Genomic DNA, 8,275 nt, shown 5'->3' on the forward strand with positions numbered 1-8,275 from the left:
TGGAATGGGTGCCCTACATCTGGGGAAGCTGCACTCCTGTTTTGCTGTGTGTGCTTGCACGTGCTTTAAAAAACAAATTAAGCCGAAATGGGAAAAGGTGGGAGGAGACTGTTTTGTTCACAACATCATCCAGATACTCCATAAACCATGGCTATCCAGCAATAAATGTTCAGGGCAGAAATAGGTGTCATCTTCATTTCCTGCCTCTCACATCTTTGAAATGGAAGTAACAATGCTCATCTACCTCACATGGCTGTTGCAATGGCTGCAAGATAATGTATGCAAGGTGTTCTGAATTCTGTTTAAAAATTAAGCAATAACAGTATTTGGCTGTATGAAAGTAAATAATTTTAATCTGCATGCTGTGTAAACAGCAGGTTATAAGCCATCAATAAGAATGTTCCAATGCCATGGACATGACAGTTATCCATCTCTCTGTCTCACATATTGGCAACTTATGGACTGAATGCAACCCTTGACAGCTTTCTGTGCAGCCCACAGACCCCTTGCCCACCCCTCCCCTTGCTGCCCAGTTGCTTGGGGCTGGAAACAGTTGAAGAGCAGATCCTTGGCTGCTTCTATATAGCTGTATGACCAGAAGTTACCTCTTCAATGGACTGAAGACTGACTTTTCTGGGGGGTTTTTTTTGCTTCTTGCCTTTCTTGCATGTAATCTCCCTAGGGTGTGTTAAGTGAACAGGTATATTTAACATGCTCGCAGTGCTAAAGGAGATTTAAAGATCTGAAACTGTGCCATGGTGATTTTCCTACCGTACCTTGCCTTATTCTTAAAAATGCATTCCTGTCTGGTACTGATAAGAAACTTCCTGTCTTTCATGTCATTTCCAGATGATTTGGGAGGTTTCCTTTTATGTGGCACCCAGGGCCTCCCACCCCTTTTCTTGATCCTGCTTTACAGATAAAGGATAAAGGAAGGTCTGCCATGTGGGCACCCATGGGACAGTCAGTGAACAAGCTGCATGCGCAATGCCCTCATGGCAAGACATTTGCAGACCCAGGACACTGAGCGCAGCCTCCCATGTCTGTGCATCACCTCTCCAAACGCTTCCTGCAGATGACCACAGGCCCAGGTCTTGCCAGCAGCACCATACCTTTGAAGTATACGGCTTTCCCACAACCCTTGGCAAGTGACAGTCCTCGCAATTCTTTAGAAGCCATGTGCTCCGTGGTTTTATGGTGCTTTGCACAGCCCCAGTGAACTGCTCACTACTGCTTTTCACTTGGGCAAGTCTTGAAGTATGTAAACAGGGCCAACCAAATGGACGTGGGAGCCTACCCAGTTTATTATTGCTTGTTACTTTGATGTGGAGTTGAGAGACAATGGAGTCATTCAGTCACCTACATGTCTACCTGTGGGATTTAATTGCCCTACAACCTTCTGTGCTGTTGCTCTTCCATGACAGTGGCTCTGGTTCGCTTACTCAGGGGAAAGCTGTCTCTCAGAGTTTCTCTGCCTCTGCAGAACATCAGCCCTCTGATTTGAACTTGACTAGCTGATTTCTCTAGCAACCCTAGAGGAATTTTATTTACAGTTTCAATAACTCAGAAACAGGGAAGCCTATTACATTTCTTCAGTTGTTTTTTACGATAAGGGTTTCTGGAAAAAGAAAAAAGTGAGAATAGTTTATTTCCTCAGGATTGGCCAGTTCTTTATTCATATTCAATTGAATTAATTGTCCTCTATCATGTTCAACAAATCCCAAAGCAATCAAATAATGCTTAGCCCACTTCTTAGAGCTCTCCATTTCTGAAAGCCTTGTTTAGCTCTTGTTAAACTGAACAAGGCACGCTGGGGAGGAGCTGGAACAGTTCAACTGGTTTATGTAAAATGAGCTTTGATTTTCGGGAAGGAAGTCATTTGTGTGCTTTGCTTGAGAGCAGGCACAATCAGTACAAACCCAAGATTCTCAGGAGATATGGAAGGGTGTGGGGAATTTTTACCTTGGCTTTCTGTCAATATTCTGCTTACTTGGTGAGTTAAAAGTACATTTCCCATTATTGTACATCGTGTTCAATTTTGGTTTTCCTGCAAAGTTTTCCCCCTTCATACAAGGCTTTTAAGGAGTTCACCTAAGCCTTAGATCAGCACTGGAGGACCAGTGCTATAGGTTATTTCATGGGGGGGGGGGGGGCACATCCAACAACATGCCTAACCATCTCCTATGGGCCAATCTGAGCACAGGTCTTGCTGTGGAGACAACCAAACTCATATTAGAGCACATAACTAGCCTTACTGTACGACAGTGAAAGCAGCAACGAGGGCCTGATTTGCTGCTTCCAATTCATCCTCAGGTGATCTCCCAGCAGAGCTCTTCAAGGCTGTCTGTAGGCTGTTGACACCTGCATTAGTAGGTGGATCCTGGGGGCACCCCAGAGACCCTCTATGATTTGCTCGCTAGGCACTTTGAGGATCAAGTTGTTCACCTCTGTAGTGAGCCAAACACCACAACAGATGCACCTCTGAGTCAAGTTTCCGATGCTCCACTGAGCCCTGCTTTGTGGGATCATCAGTTTCACTTTTTGCAGCCTAATGACCCTGGCAAGATGCTTGTGAGAACACGGCGCCCACTGGTGTGCCCTCTCGACCCTTTCCCTTCATGGCTGATCAAAGATGGCCAGGAGGTCCAAGGTGTGGTGACTGCATTGGGGGAGGGGGGCCTGCTACCTTTAAGCAGGTGTCACGGCAGGCGCTCCTTTAAAAAACCACCACCTTAGACCTGATGGCATTGAACAACTACTGCCCAGCTGCAACAAAACAACCCCCTTTTTTTGGACAAGGCTTTCCAGAGGATTGTGGCACAGCAGTTATAATAATAATAATAATAATAATAATAATAATAATAATAATATCTTTATTGTCATTGCCCCCTTCGGGGACAACAAAATTACTTGACTGCTCCATAAAAACTCTAATTAATCAATACAGTATAATACAGCAAGGGAGATTAGATGACTTTCAAAGTCCGGGCTTCCCATTCAGGGCCGAGATCGCTCTGCAGAAGAAGCTGTTCTTGAGACGGCTCGTTCTTGTCTTCATCGTCCTGTATCTCCGTCCCGACGGCAAGAGCTCGAAGAGACAGTGACCAGGATGCGATGGATCTTTTACTATGTCCAGTGCCTTCCTAGGGCACCTTGTGGCATAAATCTGCTCTAAGGTGGAGAGTGGGCAGCCAACAATGCTCTCTGCTGCCTTAACAACCCTGCACAACCCCATCCTGTCCTGGGTAGTACAGCTTCCGTACCACACACATAAGCCATAAGTGAGCACGCTCTCAGTGGCACAGTGATAGAAGGCAAGCAGCAGTTTCTGCGGAAGATGGTTTTTCCTTAGTATTCTCAAAAAGTACAGTCTCTGCTGCGCCTTCTTCACAAGCCCCCTTGTGTTGACACTCCAGGACAGATCCTCTTGTAATTCAATGCCCAAAAATCTGAACGTTGTTACCCTCTCCACACAGACCCCATCAATCAAAAGTGGCTGGACGTTGCTCTTCTGTCTCCTGAAGTCCACCACAAGCTCCTTTGTCTTCCTTGTATTTATGAGCAAGTTGTTAGCTCTGCACCACTCTGTCAGCCGCTCCACCTCATCTCTATAATCCGTTTCACCCTCCCTTTCAGGGATGAGCCCAGGGATGTTGCCAGCGTTCTTGGAGGATACTGATTATTTAGACCTATTCCAATCTGGGTTCAGGCCAAGATTTGAGACTGAATCCACCTTGGTTGCCCTGGTGGATGGATAGAGCCTCATCTTTTCAGGAAGGGACAGGGGAGTGTGACCATGCTGCTCCTAGAATCATAGAATCATAGAGTTGGAAGAGACCACAAGGGCCATCGAGTCCAACCCCCTGCCAAGCATCTGCTTGATCTCTCATGCTTGATCTCTCATCGGCTATTGATTCCATGCAGGACCATCTATGAGTCTCAGGGGCCCTATTCTGCAGCAGGTGCTGTCTTCTGTTTCTGAAGGCAGCATCAGATTAATGTTTTTTGGCCCCTTGGCTCTTCAGCTAAGGGGTGCTGCAGGGAACAATCTCATCTCCAATTCTGTTCTGGAGCCAGGTGTCACCAGCATGCTGACCATCTGAGTCAGGAATGGCTGGGCAGGCTCTTGACTGGTGCCGTCCAGATGCAGGGGTCAGGTGGGTAAGACTAATAAGCTGAGTCTGGATCTGCTCTCTGTGGGTGAGAGGTGTGGGGGTCCAGGAACTTGGTACAATGCCTGCCCTGGATGACACACAGCCTGAAGGGGCGCTCCTCGACCCATCTCCGTCACTGGAGGCGCAGGTAACTCCAGGGGTGGCTAGGAATGCCTCTTGAAGTATGAAGTTTACGGCATGTAATGCCCTAAGAGAGAATATTATGAAAATGATATACAGGTGGTACATGACCCCAGTCAAGCTTGCAAAAATCTACCATTCGCCCGATAATAAATGTTGGAAATGTAAAGAAATTGAAGGTACATTTTTTCACCTTTGGTGGACGTGCCCAAGGATTAAGGTTTTCTGGGAGATGATTTATAATGAATTAAAAAAGGTATTTAAATATACCTTCTTGAAGAAACCAGAGGCCTTCCTCCTGGGCATAGTCGACCAATCGGTGTTAAAGAAGGACAGAACTTTCTTTATGTATGCTACAACAGCAGCAAGAATACTTATTGCAAAGCATTGGAAGACACAAGATCTACCCACACTGGAGGAATGGCAGATGAAAATGATGGACTATATGGAATTGGCGGAAATGACTGGCAGAATCCGAGACCAGGGAGAAGTGTCGGTGGAAGAAGATTGGAAGAAATTTAAAGACTATTTACAGAAATATTGCAAAATTAATGAATGTTAGAATGATGTTGGATTGAAGTTAAGTGGTTTCTAGCTGTAATGGTATAAAAGAATATGGAAAAATTGGTTTTTAATATCTAAAAATTTAATGTTATAATATATCAGGATTAAAGATCAGGATTAAAAAGGAGGGAAAGGAATCGCTGGATTAATAAATTGAATTGGAATATAAAAGAGGGAGGTATGAGGAGGTCTGGGAAACAAGTAAATGTAAAAGAAGCGATGAAAAGATGGAATTGTTTTTAATTAGTTTTTCTTTTTCGTATTTTGTATATATTTTTTTTACTGTTAATTTTCTTTTTAATGTAATCTTTTCCTTTTGAAATTTTAATAAATATCATTAAAAAAAAAAAAAGGAATGCCTCTTACCAGCTCTGGTTGCTAAGACAGCTATGTAGGGCTGTTCCCTGACCAGTTGTGCATGAACTGGTAACCTCAGTGCTGGATTGCTGCCATGGGCTCTATGTGAAGCTGGTACAGAACATGGTGGCTAAGTTGCTTGTGGGGAAAAACTTCCGCTAGCACAGCTTCAGCACTGGCCTGGTGGAACGGGTGATGGAGTCTCATGACCAAAAGTTCCCTTCACCATTTGCACTGGGCTGTTGCTATGTTTGGATTCAGACATTTACACACACAGTGGGCATAAATATTTAACATAGAGTGCAAAATAAAAAGCAGTCTATTTCATAGTGAAACTGCAGGAATGAACACATTGTCTGGCTGCAATGTCTACCAGGCTGTTCTTTTTCTGACATGCCCATGGGCTCTAGCTAGCTCATCCACCTGAACTTCAGCATAATGAACTGGCTTATAGCAAACAACAAAGCTACCCTGTGAGCTTTTCTGCATTGGTGAGATGGTCACCCTCTTAGAGAAATGTCTTGATAGAGAAAGAGGAAAGAATAAAACAGATCTATGCCAAAGTTACACCGCTATGGACGGAGAGGAAAAGTCAATGTTGGCTCTTGAGTGAGAAATAATGGCAGCCCTAGGTGGGCAGTTGGCAGTGCAGCAGCACCACCTCCTGGAGGAAAGAGGAAACACAGGCCAAGCGAGGCTGAACTACGCTCCAATCCCTCGTGTGGCAAATAAACCTGATTAACTGCTAGGAATTCAAAATGACACAGACCCATGCAGAGCCCATCTAACTGTTCTCACATTTAAGCATTTAATGCAGATTAAGCCTCTTCCAAACTGTATATTATTATTAATAATTTTATTATTTATACCATGCCAATCTGGCTGGGTTTCCCCAGCCACTCTGGGCGGCTTCCACTACACATAAAAGCATAATTGCAACTTTCATTGTTAGAAGGGAGTTGTTAACTGCTGCTAAAGAAAGAGTGATCTTAGAAATTATAACTGCTCCATCCATGAGAATTAGCTGTCAGGCAGAACCACCCCTGTCCCACCCATGCACTGTTCTGGGGGTCCTTTTTTTTTAAATAAATGATATTTATTGAAAATTTTTTAGAATTACAAAAAAGAACACAGCAGAAAAAGAAAAAAGAGAACAAAAAAACAAAAAAACAAACCACATCAAACAATGTAGATTCAAAAAAAAACAAAAATACACCACAAACAGATAAAAACAAATCCATCATTCTCGAATCCTCAACTTTCATTACCTTCTTTCTTTGACCTCCTCCCTTTTTTTGTATCCTAGTTATTAATTATCGCAGCAAATCCTTTCCATATTTCATAATATTCTGTCATTACATTACCTTAATCTATTTTCATCTTATCTTATAGAAAACCTTAAAACTTAAAACTTAACTCTTATTTTTACCAACTTCTCATAACCATAATATTCTTACCTAATTCTTTAGACATTTTTGCTAGAGCCAAGTAATTTCGTTCCAACATTTTTCTAACATTCATCAATTTTATAAAACAATCCTAGTAGTAAAAAAAAGAAATAAAAACAATCCAATCTTCATCCAGCGTCCCTTCCTCCTGGTCCCGGGTTTTGTCAGTCCTCTTTATCCCATTGATCTAGCGCATTAACCTGGTAACCTTATATCCGAGGCCCTTAAGTCTCTTCCATGTCCCTTCTGCAGCTCTTCTTCATATTCTCCTTTCACTCGTGGGAACTCCAGCTTGGTAATGTTTTTGACCCTTTTCAACAAATCAGCCCCTTTTCCAAAGTCCAGACTAAACTCCATGTGGTATTTAAAAACATGTTTCAGAATCCCTCCAAGGTTAAGAGCCCCCTGTTCTGGGGGTCCTGACACATGCACGCCTGCCAAGTAATAGGGTTCGTTACATGAATCCTGCCCAAGTTTTTTTTACTGATGATAAGGGGCTTGTGAGTGAGAGCAAGGCTTGCCTGAGAAGGTGGGGCTGGTTTTTTGGTAATATTTACACATTACCAGAAGAAACATTGAATTCACAAATGTGTGCCTGGCAGTGTGTGTTACAAATAGAAAACCAGGGCATCTTTCTTATGGTAAAAGTACATGGAAATCTACCTAACTCATGCACCACCAAGGCCACCTGAGCCTCCGGGAACAGTGTAGATTCCAGAAGCACCCCCAAATTGTGAACCTGCTCCTTCCAAGGGAGAGCAATCCTATCCAGGACAGGCTGTCTCCCTACCTCCGGACCATGAGGACTTGTCTTTTCAGGATTCAACATTATTGGTCCACATCCAGCCATGGGCATAGCCAGGATTTTTGTTGGTGTGGGGGGGCAGAACCTCAGATGTGTATTCATTTAGGGGGCAGCTGCCCCCCTTAGCTACGCCTATGCATCCAGCCCCTCACCACCTCCAAGCAGTGGTCTAAAACCTCAACTGCCTCTCCTGATTCAGTCTGAACAGAGAGATGGAGCTGGTTGTCACCAGCATTTTAACAAATCTCCCAATGACAGCTCCCAGATCTTCCTTTGGATGTTACATAGCACAGGGGCCAATATGGAGCCCTGTGGGACACCCCAGGATAATTCCCAGGAGCCCTTTAAGACAGTGCCCCCCCCATCCACACCTTCCTGAGGCACCACTGAAGTATCCTTCAGTGGCCAACAGTTCCAAAAGCTGCAGAGAGATCTAGGAGAATGAGCAGGGCTGCACTCCCCTTAACTTTCTCCTGACAAATGTCCTCTTTTTAAAATGATTTTATTGAGTTTTTGATGATTTTATACATATAAAACAAAACCATTTCAAACATTAAAATACAAGGTTGTTTCAAACCTTCGAACCTCCCTCCATGGGTTCCATATTTAGATTTAAGTTTACTGCATGTTTTACCCTTATCCATTTATCATATAACCATAATTACCACAAATAATTCCACATTACAAATGTCATTACATCCCTGCCAAAGATTTTAACTGTTTACAGTGGTCTTTTAAATAAATTACAAATTTACTCCAGTCTTTAGAAAATACTTGATCTTCCTGGTTTCGGAGCTTCCCTGTCA

The sequence above is a fragment of the Podarcis pityusensis genome (genome assembly GCF_964106645.2).
Source record: "Podarcis pityusensis genome assembly, chromosome: 1".
NCBI classification, from domain to species: domain Eukaryota; kingdom Metazoa; phylum Chordata; class Lepidosauria; order Squamata; family Lacertidae; genus Podarcis; species Podarcis pityusensis.